The 13,824-nt window shown below is 48.2% G+C and overlaps 7 non-coding genes across 7 annotated transcripts; all 7 read left to right on the top strand.

The window, feature by feature from the left end:
* Positions 1–497: 497 nt before the first annotated feature.
* LOC140390964 (U1 spliceosomal RNA) lies at positions 498–661 on the top strand. Its single transcript, XR_011934991.1, has one exon. It is a non-coding gene; the product is annotated as a U1 spliceosomal RNA (small nuclear RNA).
* A 2,213-nt stretch (positions 662–2,874) lies between these two features.
* Positions 2,875–3,038, top strand: LOC140390963 (U1 spliceosomal RNA). Its single transcript, XR_011934990.1, has one exon. It is a non-coding gene; the product is annotated as a U1 spliceosomal RNA (small nuclear RNA).
* A 1,902-nt stretch (positions 3,039–4,940) lies between these two features.
* On the top strand, positions 4,941–5,104 carry LOC140390660 (U1 spliceosomal RNA). The gene has a single exon (XR_011934718.1). It is a non-coding gene; the product is annotated as a U1 spliceosomal RNA (small nuclear RNA).
* Positions 5,105–7,032: 1,928 nt separating this feature from the next.
* On the top strand, positions 7,033–7,196 carry LOC140390829 (U1 spliceosomal RNA). The gene has a single exon (XR_011934886.1). It is a non-coding gene; the product is annotated as a U1 spliceosomal RNA (small nuclear RNA).
* Positions 7,197–9,118: 1,922 nt separating this feature from the next.
* On the top strand, positions 9,119–9,282 carry LOC140390644 (U1 spliceosomal RNA). The gene has a single exon (XR_011934703.1). It is a non-coding gene; the product is annotated as a U1 spliceosomal RNA (small nuclear RNA).
* A 1,944-nt stretch (positions 9,283–11,226) lies between these two features.
* On the top strand, positions 11,227–11,390 carry LOC140390809 (U1 spliceosomal RNA). Its single transcript, XR_011934866.1, has one exon. It is a non-coding gene; the product is annotated as a U1 spliceosomal RNA (small nuclear RNA).
* A 1,921-nt stretch (positions 11,391–13,311) lies between these two features.
* On the top strand, positions 13,312–13,475 carry LOC140390962 (U1 spliceosomal RNA). Its single transcript, XR_011934989.1, has one exon. It is a non-coding gene; the product is annotated as a U1 spliceosomal RNA (small nuclear RNA).
* The last annotated feature ends 349 nt before the right edge of the window (positions 13,476–13,824 follow it).

Below are 13,824 nucleotides of genomic sequence, written 5' to 3'. Positions count from 1 at the left end.
GTCCCCATGAAGATTAACCTGACCCCACCCCCAAATAAACCTACAAACATGCCTCTCAATAAACTGCTCATGACGCTAAAAAACCTCTCCTAGAGACAACAACCAATATCTTCGTGACTCCAAAAACCTCCTCATCAATCTTTCTATTTCCGTGTCAGAAAAGTTAATTGTTTCCTTGCTGAACAAAGATGGACAGACAAAGTTTTGAGAGAGAAAGTCTTCATTCCGGAAAACGGTCCATCGTTTGACTGACAGGTAGATAAGGGGCGGTTCACTTCCTTTTAAGGCCAATATGCAAATAGCATAGCGGTCGTTTTAGGCAATGTGTTTCTTATAGAGAGGTATGTTCGACAATTTGTCAAAATCATACAACAGAACTAGTCTAATTCGGTAGAGATAATTGTAAGTAAAGTGACAGTTTGGCCGTGTAAATGCAGTAAGTGTGAGTGAAAGATGTGATGTGTGGTGTGGACTGGGAGGGTGTACTGTTTTTAAGCATACTTACCTGGCAGGGGTGAAACCATGATCAAAAAGGTGGTTCGCCCAGGACGAGGCTAGCCCATTGCACTTCGGGTGTGCTGACGCCTGCGATGTCCCCAAATGCGGGATACTCGACTGCAAAATTTGTGGTAGTGGGGGACTGCGTTCGCGCTCTCCCCTGATTTACGGAACTAAAATAGATTGATCCTTTTCTGGTCGAGCAACATGTTGGAAAGATCGCTCTAAAAACCTCTCCCGGAGCCAACAACAGGAGAGCATGGTAACACAGTGGTTAGCACAGAGCATACAGTGCAGAATGAGGCGGTTCAGCCCATCCAGTCTGCACCGTCTCACTTCAGCCCTCACTTCTATCCTATCCCCTTAACCCATTAACCTCTCCTAAACTTTTTTCGACAAAGAGGGCAGTTTAGCATAGCCAGTCCACATAACCAGCACCTCGTTGCACTGTGGAAGGACACCGCAGCACGTGGAGGAAACCCACGCAGACTCCGCACAGACAGTGACCCAGCAGCGAATCGAATCTGGCACCGTGGCGCTGTGAAGCCACCGTGCTATCCACTTCTGCTACCCTGCCGTTCAGCCCATCCAGTCTGCACCGTCTCACTTCAGCCCTCACTTCTATCCTATCCCCTTAACCCATTAACCTCTCCTAAACTTTTTTCGACAAAGAGGGCAGTTTAGCATAGCCAGTCCACATAACCAGCACCTCTTTGCACTGTGGAAGGACACCGCAGCACCTGGAGGAAATCCACGCACACTCCGCACAGACAGTGACCCAGCAGCGAATCGAATCTGGCACCGTGGCGCTGTGAAGCCACCGTGCTATCCACTTCTGCTACCCTGCTGCCCTGCTGTTGCTTCACAGCTCCACGATCCCAGGTCCCATTCCCGGCTCTGTGGACTCTGCACATTCTCTGCGTGGCTTTCCTCCGGTTGCTCCCACAAGTCCCCAAAGGCATGCTGAAAGGTAATTTGGACATTCTCAATTCTCCCGCTCTGTACCCGAACAGGCGCCGGATTGTGGCGACTAGTTGTTTTTCGCAGTAACTACATTGCAGTGTTAATGTAAGCCTACTTGTGACGATAATCATTGTTATTATTACAATCAACATTTATGTGACTCGCAAATCCTCCTCATCAATTTCTTTCTATCCCCGTTGAGGAAATGTTAACTCTGTGTCGGGTGTGTGTGTGTCAGAGGTGTGTGTGCGTTGGGGTGATTGTGAGTATCAAGAATGAGTGTGCGTGTGTTTTTCGTGGGGGGCTGGTGTGCTGGGTCTGTGCGTGTCAGATGGGTGTGTGTGAAAATGGCACATGGTGCAGTGGTTAGCACTGGGACAACGGCGCTGAGGACCCGGGTTTGAATCCTGGCCCAGGGTCACTGTCCGTGTGGAGTTTGCACATTCACGCCGTGTCTGCGTGGGTTTCACCCCCACAACCCAAAGATGTGCAGGTTAGGTGGATTGGCCATGCTAAATTGCCCCTTAATTTAAAAAAATAACAAAATGATTGGGTGCTCTAAATTTAAAAGAAAAAAGATGGGTGTAGGAGTGTCGGGGTAGTGTGTCTGTTTAGGGGCGGCATGGTGGCGCAGTGCTTAGCACTGTTCCCTCACGGCGTCGAAGACTAGAGTTCGATCCAGGACCCAGGTCATTGTCCATAAGGAGTTTGCACATTTTCCTCAGTGTTTGCGTGGGTCTCACCCTCACAACCCAAAGATGTACAGGCTAGGTGGATTGGCCACATCAAATTGCCAATAAATTGGAACATAAAATGAATTGGGTACTCTAAATTTATTTTTAAACAATATAGTGTGTGAGTGTGTGGTGATGCATGTGGGATGGGGTGCGTGCGTGGGGATGGGGGTGGGGAGCATGTCCCCATGAAGATTAACCTGACCCCGCCCCCAAATAAACCTGCAAACATGCCTCTCAATAAACTGCTCATGACGCTAAAAAACCTCTCCTAGAGACAACAACCAATATCTTCGTGACTCCAAAAACCTCCTCATCAATCTTTCTATTTCTGTGTCAGAAAAGTTAATTGTTTCCTTGCTGAATAAAGATGGACAGACAAAGTTTTGAGAGAGATAGTCTTCATTCCGGAAAACGGTCCATCGTTTGACTGATAGGTAGATAAGGGGCGGTTCACTTCCTTTTCAGGCCAATATGCAAATAGCATAGCGGACGTTTTAGGCAATGTGTTTCTTATAGAGAGGAATATTCGACAATTTGTCAAAATCATACAACAGAACTAGTCTAATTCGGTAGAGATAATTGTAAGTAAAGTGACAGTTTGTCCGTGTAAATGCAGTAAGTGTGAGTGAAAGATGTGATGTGTGGTGTGGACTGGGAGGGTGTACTGTTTTTAAGCATACTTACCTGGCAGGGGTGAAACCATGATCAAAAAGGTGGTTCGCCCAGGACGAGGCTAGCCCATTGCACTTCGGGTGTGCTGACGCCTGCGATGTCCCCAAATGCGGGATACTCGACTGCAAAATTTGTGGTAGTGGGGGACTGCGTTCGCGCTCTCCCCTGATTTACGAAACAAAAATAGATTGATCCTTTTCACATCGATCAACCTGTTGGAAGCATCGCCCTAAAAACCTCTCCAGGAGCCAACAACAGGGTAGCATGGTAACACAGTGGTTAGCATAGAACATGCAGTTCAGAATGAGGCCGTTCAGCCCATCCAGTCTGCACCGACCCACTTCAGCCCTCACTTCTATCCTATCCCATTAACCTCTCCTAAACTTTTTTCGACAATGAGGGCAGTTTAGCATGGCCAGTCCACATCACCTGCACTTCTTTGCACTGTGGGAGGACACCCACGCAGACTCCGCACAGACAGTGACCCAGCGTCGAATCGAATCTGGCACCCTGGTGCTGTGAAGCCACGGTGCTATCCACTTCTGCTACCGTGCTGCCCTGCAGTTGCTTCACAGCTCCACGATCCCAGGTCCCATTCCCGGCTCTGTGGACTCTGCACATTCTCCACGTGTCTGCGTGGCTCTCCTCCGGTTGCTCCCACAAGTCCCCAAAGGCATGCTGATAGGTAATTTGGACATTCTCAATTCTCCCGCTCTGTACCCGAACAGGCGCCGGATTGTGGCGACTAGTTGTTTTTCACAGTAACTTCATTGCAGTGTTAATGTAAGCCTACTTGTGACGATAATCATTGTTTTTATTACAATCAACATCTTTGTGACTCTCAAATCCTCCTCATCAATTTCTTTCTATCCCCGTTGCAGAAATGTTAACTCAGTGTCGGGTGTGTGTGTTGGGTGATTGTGAGTATCTAGAATGAGTGTTTGTGTTTTTTTCGTGGGGGGCTGGTGTGCTGGGTCTGTGCGTGTCAGATGGGTGTGTGCGAAAGTGGCACATGGTGCAGTGGTTAGCACTGGGACAACGGCGCTGAGGACCCGGGTTTGAATCCTGGCCCAGGGTCACTGTCCGTGTGGAGTTTGCACATTCTCGCCGTGTCTGCGTGGGTTTCACCCCCACAACCCAAAGATGTGCAGGTTAGGTGGATTGGCCATGCTAAATTGTCCCTTAATTTAAAAAAATAACAAAATGATTGGGTGATCTAAATTTAAAAGAAAAAAGATGGGTGCAGGAGGGTCGGGGTAGTGTGTCTGTTTAGGGGCGGCATGGTGGCGCAGTGCTTAGCACTGTTCCCTCACGGCGTCGAAGACCAGAGTTCGATCCAGGCCCCGGGTCATTGTCCATGAGGAGTTTGCACATTTCCCTCAGTGTTTGCGTGGGTCTCACCCTCACAACCCAAAGATGTACAGGCTAGGTGGATTGGCCACATCAAATTGCCAATAAATTGGAACATAAAATGAATTGGGTACTCTAAATTTATGTTTAAACAATATAGTGTGTGAGTGTGTGGTGATGCATGTGGGATGGGGTGCGTGCGTGGGGATGGTGGTGGGGTGCATGTCCCCATGAAGATTAACCTGACCCCGCCCCCAAATAAACCTGCAAACATGCCTCTCAATAAACTGCTCATGACGCTAAAAACCTCTCCTAAAGACAACAACCAATATCTTCGTGACTCCAAAAACCTCCTCATCAATCTTTCTATTTCTGTGTCAGAAAAGTTAATTGTTTCCTTGCTGAATAAAGATGGACAGACAAAGTTTTGAGAGAGATAGTCTTCATTCTGGAAAACGGTCCATCGTTTGACTGATAGGTAGATAAGGGGCGGTTCACTTCCTTTTCAGGCCAATATGCAAATAGCATAGCGGACGTTTTAGGCAATGTGTTTCTTATAGAGAGGTATATTCGACAATTTGTCAAAATCATACAACAGAACTAGTCTAATTCGGTAGAGATAATTGTAAGTAAAGTGACAGTTTGGCCGTGTAAATGCAGTAAGTGTGAGTGAAAGATGTGATGTGTGGTGTGGACTGGGAGGGTGTACTGTTTTTAAGCATACTTACCTGGCAGGGGTGAAACCATGATCAACAAGATGGTTCGCCCAGGACGAGGCTAGCCCATTGCACTTCGGGTGTGCTGACGCCTGCGATGTCCCCAAATGCGGTATACTCGACTGCAAAATTTGTGGTAGCGGGGGACTGCGTTCGCGCTCTCCCCTGATTTACGGAACTAAAATAGATTGATCCTTTTCTGGTCGAGCAACATGTTGGAAAGATCGCTCTAAAAACCTCTCCCGGAGCCAACAACAGGAGAGCATGGTAACACAGTGGTTAGCACAGAGCATACAGTGCAGAATGAGGCCGTTCAGCCCATCCAGTCTGCACCGTCTCACTTCAGCCCTCACTTCTATCCTAACCCATTAACCTCTCCTAAACTTTTTTCGTCAAAGAGGGCAGTTTAGCATAGCCAGTCCACATAACCAGCACCTCTTTGCACTGTGGAAGGACACCGCAGCACCTGGAGGAAACCCACGCAGACTCCGCACAGACAGTGACCCAGCAGCGAATCGAATCTGGCACCGTGGCGCTGTGAAGCCACCGTGCTATCCACTTCTGCTACCCTGCTGCCCTGCTGTTGCTTCACAGCTCCACGATCCCAGGTCCCATTCCCGGCTCTGTGGACTCTGCACATTCTCTGCGTGGCTTTCCTCCGGTTGCTCCCACAAGTCCCCAAAGGCATGCTGATAGGTAATTTGGACATTCTCAATTCTCCCGCTCTGTACCCGAACAGGCGCCGGATTTTGGCGACTAGTTGTTTTTCACAGTCACTTCATTGCAGTGTTAATGTAAGCCTACTTGTGACGATAATCATTGTTATTATTACAATCAACATTTATGTGACTCGCAAATCCTCCTCATCAATTTCTTTCTATCCCCGTTGAGGAAATGTTAACTCTGTGTCGGGTGTGTGTGTGTCAGAGGTGTGTGTGTGCGTTGGGGTGATTGTGAGTATCAAGAATGAGTGTGCGTGTGTTTTTCGTGGGGGGCTGGTGTGCTGGGTCTGTGCGTGTCAGATGGGTGTGTGCGAAAATGGCACATGGTGCAGTGGTTAGCACTGGGACAACGGCGCTGAGGACCCGGGTTTGAATCCTGGCCCAGGGTCACTGTCCGTGTGGAGTTTGCACATTCTCGCCGTGTCTGCGTGGGTTTCACCCCCACAACCCAAAGATGTGCAGGTTAGGTGGATTGGCCATGCTAAATTGCCCCTTAATTTAAAAAAATAACAAAATGATTGGGTGCTCTAAATTTAAAAGAAAAAAGATGGGTGTAGGAGTGTCGGGGTAGTGTGTCTGTTTAGGGGCGGCATGGTGGCGCAGTGCTTAGCACTGTTCCCTCACGGCGTCGAAGACTAGAGTTCGATCCAGGACCCAGGTCATTGTCCATGAGGAGTTTGCACATTTTCCTCAGTGTTTGCGTGGGTCTCACCCTCACAACCCAAAGATGTACAGGCTAGGTGGATTGGCCACATCAAATTGCCAATAAATTGGAACATAAAACGAATTGGGTACTCTAAATTTATTTTTAAACAATACAGTGTGTGGTGATGCATGTGGGATGGGGTGCGTGCGTGGGGATGGGGGTGGGGAGCATGTCCCCATGAAGATTAACCTGACTCCACCCCCAAATAAACCTGCAAACATGCCTCTCAATAAACTGCCCATGACGCTAAAAAACCTCTCCTAGAGACAACAACCAATATCTTCGTGACTCCAAAAACCTCCTCATCAATCTTTCTATTTCCGTGTCAGAAAAGTTAATTGTTTCCTTGCTGAACAAAGATGGACAGACAAAGTTTTGAGAGAGAAAGTCTTCATTCCGGAAAACGGTCCATCGTTTGACTGACAGGTAGATAAGGGGCGGTTCACTTCCTTTTAAGGCCAATATGCAAATAGCATAGCGGACGTTTTAGGCAATGTGTTTCTTATAGAGAGGTATGTTCGACAATTTGTCAAAATCATACAACAGAACTAGTCTAATTCGGTAGAGATAATTGTAAGTAAAGTGACAGTTTGGCCGTGTAAATGCAGTAAGTGTGAGTGAAAGATGTGATGTGTGGTGTGGACTGGGAGGGTGTACTGTTTTTAATCATACTTACCTGGCAGGAGTGAAACCATGATCAAAAAGGTGGTTCGCCCAGGACGAGGCTAGCCCATTGCACTTCGGGTGTGCTGACGCCTGCCATGTCCCCAAATGCGGGATGCTCGACTGCAAAATTTGTGGTAGTGGGGGACTGCGTTCGCGCTCTCCCCTGATTTACGAAACAAAAATAGATTGATCCTTTTCACATCGATCAACCTGTTGGAAGCATCGCCCTAAAAACCTCTCCAGGAGCCAACAACAGGGTAGCATGGTAACACAGTGGTTAGCATAGAACATGCAGTTCAGAATGAGGCCGTTCAGCCCATCCAGTCTGCACCGACCCACTTCAGCCCTCACTTCTATCCTATCCCATTAACCTCTCCTAAACCTTTTTCGACAGTGAGGGCAGTTTAGCATAGCCAGTCCACATAACCTGCACTTCTTTGCACTGTGGGAGGACACCGCAGCACCTGGAGGAAACCCACGCAGACTCCGCACAGACAGTGACCCAGCGGCGAATCGAATCTGGCGCCCTGGTGCTGTGAAGCCACGGTGCTATCCACTTCTGCTACCGTGCTGCCCTGCAGTTGCTTCACAGCTCCACGATCCCAGGTCCCATTCCCGGCTCTGTGGACTCTGCACATTCTCCACGTGTCTGCGTGGCTTTCCTCCGGTTGCTCCCACAAGTCCCCAAAGGCATGCTGATAGGTAATTTGGACATTCTCAATTCTCCCGCTCTGTACCCGAACAGGCGCCGGATTGTGGCGACTAGTTGTTTTTCACAGTAACTACATTGCAGTGTTAATGTAAGCCTACTTGTGACGATAATCATTGTTTTTATTACAATCAACATCTTTGTGACTCTCAAATCCTCCTCATCAATTTCTTTCTATCCCCGTTGCAGAAATGTTAACTCAGTGTCGGGTGTGTGTGTTGGGTGATTGTGAGTATCAAGAATGAGTGTGTGTGTGTTTTTCGTGGGGGGCTGGTGTGCTGGGTCTGTGCGTGTCAGATGGGTGTGTGCGAAAGTGGCACATGGTGCAGTGGTTAGCTCTGGGACAACGGCGCTGAGGACCCGGGTTTGAAACCTGGCCCAGGGTCACTGTCCGTGTGGAGTTTGCACATTCTCGCCGTGTCTGCGTGGGTTTCACCCCCACAACCCAAAGATGTGCAGGTTAGGTGGATTGGCCATGCTAAATTGCCCCTTAATTTAAAAAAATAACAAAATGATTGGGTGCTCTAAATTTAAAAGAAAAAAGATGGGTGCAGGAGGGTCGGGGTAGTGTGTCTGTTTAGGGGCGGCATGGTGGCGCAGTGCTTAGCACTGTTCCCTCACGGCATCGAAGACCAGAGTTCGATCCAGGCCCCGGGTCATTGTCCATGAGGAGTTTGCACATTTCCCTCAGTGTTTGCGTGGGTCTCACCCTCACAACCCAAAGATGTACAGGCTAGGTGGATTGGCCACATCAAATTGCCAATAAATTGGAACATAAAATGAATTGGGTACTCTAAATTTATTTTTAAACAATATAGTGTGTGAGTGTGTGGTGATGCATGTGGGATGGGGTGCGTGCGTGGGGATGGGGGTGGGGAGCATGTCCCCATGAAGATTAACCTGACCCCGCCCCCAAATAAACCTGCAAACATGCCTCTCAATAAACTGCTCATGACGCTAAAAAACCTCTCCTAGAGACAACAACCAATATCTTCGTGACTCCAAAAACCTCCTCATCAATCTTTCTATTTCTGTGTCAGAAAAGTTAATTGTTTCCTTGCTGAATAAAGATGGACAGACAAAGTTTTGAGAGAGATAGTCTTCATTCCGGAAAACGGTCCATCGTTTGACTGATAGGTCGATAAGGGGCGGTTCACTTCCTTTTCAGGCCAATATGCAAATAGCATAGCGGACGTTTTAGGCAATGTGTTTCTTATAGAGAGGTATATTCGACAATTTGTCAAAATCATACAACAGAACTAGTCTAATTCGGTAGAGATAATTGTAAGCAAAGTGACAGTTTGGCCGTGTAAATGCAGTAAGTGTGAGTGAAAGATGTGATGTGTGGTGTGGACTGGGAGGGTGTACTGTTTTTAAGCATACTTACCTGGCAGGGGTGAAACCATGATCAACAAGGTGGTTCGCCCAGGACGAGGCTAGCCCATTGCACTTCGGGTGTGCTGACGCCTGCGATGTCCCCAAATGCGGGATACTCGACTGCAAAATTTGTGGTAGTGGGGGACTGCGTTCGCGCTCTCCCCTGATTTACGGAACTAAAATAGATTGATCCTTTTCTGGTCGAGCAACATGTTGGAAAGATCGCTCTAAAAACCTCTCCCGGAGCCAACAACAGGAGAGCATGGTAACACAGTGGTTAGCACAGAGCATACAGTGCAGAATGAGGCCGTTCAGCCCATCCAGTCTGCACCGTCTCACTACAGCCCTCACTTCTATCCTATCCCCTTAACCCATTAACCTCTCCTAAACTTTTTTCGACAAAGAGGGCAGTTTAGCATAGCCAGTCCACATAACCAGCACCTCTTTGCACTGTGGGAGGACACCGCAGCACCTGGAGGAAACCCACGCAGACTCCGCACAGACAGTGACCCAGCAGCGAATCGAATCTGGCACCGTGGCGCTGTGAAGCCACCGTGCTATCCACTTCTGCTACCCTGCTGCCCTGCTGTTGCTTCACAGCTCCACGATCCCAGGTCCCATTCCCGGCTCTGTGGACTCTGCACATTCTCTGCGTGGCTTTCCTCCGGTTGCTCCCACAAGTCCCCAAAGGCATGCTGATAGGTAATTTGGACATTCTCAATTCTCCCGCTCTGTACCCGAACAGGCGCCGGATTTTGGCGACTAGTTGTTTTTCACAGTCACTTCATTGCAGTGTTAATGTAAGCCTACTTGTGACGATAATCATTGTTATTATTACAATCAACATTTATGTGACTCTCAAATCCTCCTCATCAATTTCTTTCTATCCCCGTTGAGGAAATGTTAACTCTGTGTCGGGTGTGTGTGTGTCAGAGATGTGTGTGTGCGTTGGGGTTATTGTGAGTATCAAGAATGAGTGTGCGTGTGTTTTTCGTGGGGGGCTGGTGTGCTGGGTCTGTGCGTGTCAGATGGGTGTGTGCGAAAATGACACATGGTGCCGTGGTTAGCACTGGGACTACGGCGCTGAGGACCCGGGTTTGAATCCTGGCCCAGGGTCACTGTCCGTGTGGAGTTTGCACATTCTCGCCGTGTCTGCGTGGGGTTCACCCCCACAACCCAAAGATGTGCAGGTTAGGTGGATTGGCCATGCTAAATTGCCCCTTAATTTAAAAAAATAACAAAATGATTGGGTGCTCTAAATTTAAAAGAAAAAAGATGGGTGTAGGAGTGTCGGGGTAGTGTGTCTGTTTAGGGGCGGCATGGTGGCGCAGTGCTTAGCACTGTTCCCTCACGGCGTCGAAGACTAGAGTTCGATCCAGGACCCAGGTCATTGTCCATGAGGAGTTTGCACATTTTCCTCAGTGTTTGCGTGGGTCTCACCCTCACAACCCAAAGATGTACAGGCTAGGTGGATTGGCCACATCAAATTGCCAATAAATTGGAACATAAAATGAATTGGGTACTCTAAATTTATTTTTAAACAATATAGTGTGTGAGTGTGTGGTGATGCATGTGGGATGGGGTGCGTGCGTGGGGATGGGGGTGGGGAGCATGTCCCCATGAAGATTAACCTGACCCCACCCCCAAATAAACCTGCAAACATGCCTCTCAATAAACTGCTCATGACGCTAAAAAACCTCTCCTAGAGACAACAACCAATATCTTCGTGACTCCAAAAACCTCCTCATCAATCTTTCTATTTCCGTGTCAGAAAAGTTAATTGTTTCCTTGCTGAACAAAGATGGACAGACAAAGTTTTGAGAGAGAAAGTCTTCATTCCGGAAAACGGTCCATCGTTTGACTGACAGGTAGATAAGGGGCGGTTCACTTCCTTTTCAGGCCAATATGCAAATAGCATAGCGGACGTTTTAGGCAATGTGTTTCTTATAGAGAGGTATGTTCGACAATTTGTCAAAATCATACAACAGAACTAGTCTAATTCGGTAGAGATAATTGTAAGTAAAGTGACAGTTTGGCCGTGTAAATGCAGTAAGTGTGAGTGAAAGATGTGATGTGTGGTGTGGACTGGGAGGGTGTACTGTTTTTAAGCATACTTACCTGGCAGGGGTGAAACCATGATCAAAAAGGTGGTTCGCCCAGGACGAGGCTAGCCCATTGCACTTCGGGTGTGCTGACGCCTGCCGTGTCCCCAAATGCGGGATACTTGACTGCAAAATTTGTGGTAGTGGGGTACTGCGTTCGCGCTCTCCCCTGATTTACGAAACAAAAATAGATTGATCCTTTTCAGATCGAGCAACCTGTTGGAAGCATCGCCCTAAAAACCTCTCCAGGAGCCAACAACAGGGTAGCATGGTAACACAGTGGTTAGCATAGAACATGCAGTTCAGAATGAGGCCGTTCAGCCCATCCAGTCTGCACCGACCCACTTCAGCCCTCACTTCTATCCTATCCCATTAACCTCTCCTAAACTTTTTTCGACAATGAGGGCAGTTTAGCATGGCCAGTCCACATAACCTGCACTTCTTTGCACTGTGGGAGGACACCGCAGCACCTGGAGGAAACCCACGCAGACTCCGCACAGACAGTGACCCAGCGGCGAATCGAATCTGGCACCCTGGTGCTGTGAAGCCGCGGTGCTATCCACTTCTGCTACCGTGCTGCCCTGCAGTTGCTTCACAGCTCCACGATCCCAGGTCCCATTCCCGGCTCTGTGGACTCTGCACATTCTCCACGTGTCTGCGTGGCTTTCCTCCGGTTGCTCCCACAAGTCCCCAAAGGCATGCTGATAGGTAATTTGGACATTCTCAATTCTCCCGCTCTGTACCCGAACAGGCGCCGGATTGTGGCGACTAGTTGTTTTTCACAGTAACTTCATTGCAGTGTTAATGTAAGCCTACTTGTGACGATAATCATTGTTTTTATTACAATCAACATCTTTGTGACTCTCAAATCCTCCTCATCAATTTCTTTCTATCCCCGTTGCAGAAATGTTAACTCAGTGTCGGGTGTGTGTGTTGGGTGATTGTGAGTATCAAGAATGAGTGTGTGTGTGTTTTTCGTGGGGGGCTGGTGTGCTGGGTCTGTGCGTGTCAGATGGGTGTGTGCGAAAGTGGCACATGGTGCAGTGGTTAGCACTGGGACAACGGCGCTGAGGACCCGGGTTTGAATCCTGGCCCAGGGTCACTGACCGTGTGGAGTTTGCACATTCTCGCCGTGTCTGCGTGGGTTTCACCCCCACAACCCAAAGATGTGCAGGTTAGGTGGATTGGCCATGCTAAATTGCCCCTTAATTTAAAAAAATAACAAAATGATTGGGTGCTCTAAATTTAAAAGAAAAAAATGGGTGCAGGAGGGTCGGGGTAGTGTGTCTGTTTAGGGGCGGCATGGTGGCGCAGTGCTTAGCACTGTTCCCTCACGGCGTCGAAGACCAGAGTTCGATCCAGGCCCCGGGTCATTGTCCATGAGGAGTTTGCACATTTCCCTCAGTGTTTGCATGGGTCTCACCCTCACAACCCAAAGATGTACAGGCTAGGTGGATTGGCCACATCAAATTGCCAATAAATTGGAACATAAAATGAATTGGGTACTCTAAATTTATTTTTAAACAATATAGTGTGTGAGTGTGTGGTGATGCATGTGGGATGGGGTGCGTGCGTGGGGATGGGGGTGGGGAGCATGTCCCCATGAAGATTAACCTGACCCCGCCCCCAAATAAACCTGCAAACATGCCTCTCAATAAACTGCTCATGACGCTAAAAAACCTCTCCTAGAGACAACAACCAATATCTTCGTGACTCCAAAAACCTCCTCATCAATCTTTCTATTTCTGTGTCAGAAAAGTTAATTGTTTCCTTGCTGAATAAAGATGGACAGACAAAGTTTTGAGAGAGATAGTCTTCATTCCGGAAAACGGTCCATCGTTTGACTAATAGGTAGATAAGGGGCGGTTCACTTCCTTTTCAGGCCAATATGCAAATAGCATAGCGGACGTTTTAGGCAATGTGTTTCTTATAGAGAGGTATATTCGACAATTTGTCAAAATCATACAACAGAACTAGTCTAATTCGGTAGAGATAATTGTAAGTAAAGTGACAGTTTGGCCGTGTAAATGCAGTAAGTGTGAGTGAAAGATGTGATGTGTGGTGTGGACTGGGAGGGTGTACTGTTTTTAAGCATACTTACCTGGCAGGGGTGAAACCATGATCAAAAAGGTGGTTCGCCCAGGACGAGGCTAGCCCATTGCACTTCGGGTGTGCTGACGCCTGCGATGTCCCCAAATGCGGGATACTCGACTGCAAAATTTGTGGTAGTGGGGGACTGCGTTCGCGCTCTCCCCTGATTTACGAAACAAAAATAGATTGATCCTTTTCAGATCGAGCAACCTGTTGGAAGCATCGCCCTAAAAACCTCTCCAGGAGCCAACAACAGGGTAGCATGGTAACACAGTGGTTAGCATAGAACATGCAGTTCAGAATGAGGCCGTTCAGCCCATCCAGTCTGCACCGACCCACTGCAGCCCTCACTTCTATCCTATCCCATTAACCTCTCCTAAACTTTTTTCGACAATGAGGGCAGTTTAGCATGGCCAGTCCACATAACCTGCACTTCTTTGCACTGTGGGAGGACACCGCAGCACCTGGAGGAAACCCACGCAGACTCCGCACAGACAGTGACCCAGCGGCGAATC

Source organism: Scyliorhinus torazame, chromosome 14 (assembly GCF_047496885.1).
Source record: "Scyliorhinus torazame isolate Kashiwa2021f chromosome 14, sScyTor2.1, whole genome shotgun sequence".
NCBI classification, from domain to species: domain Eukaryota; kingdom Metazoa; phylum Chordata; class Chondrichthyes; order Carcharhiniformes; family Scyliorhinidae; genus Scyliorhinus; species Scyliorhinus torazame.
The sequence above is the reverse complement of the archived record's forward strand: the minus strand, read 5'-3'. Positions and strand labels throughout refer to the sequence as shown.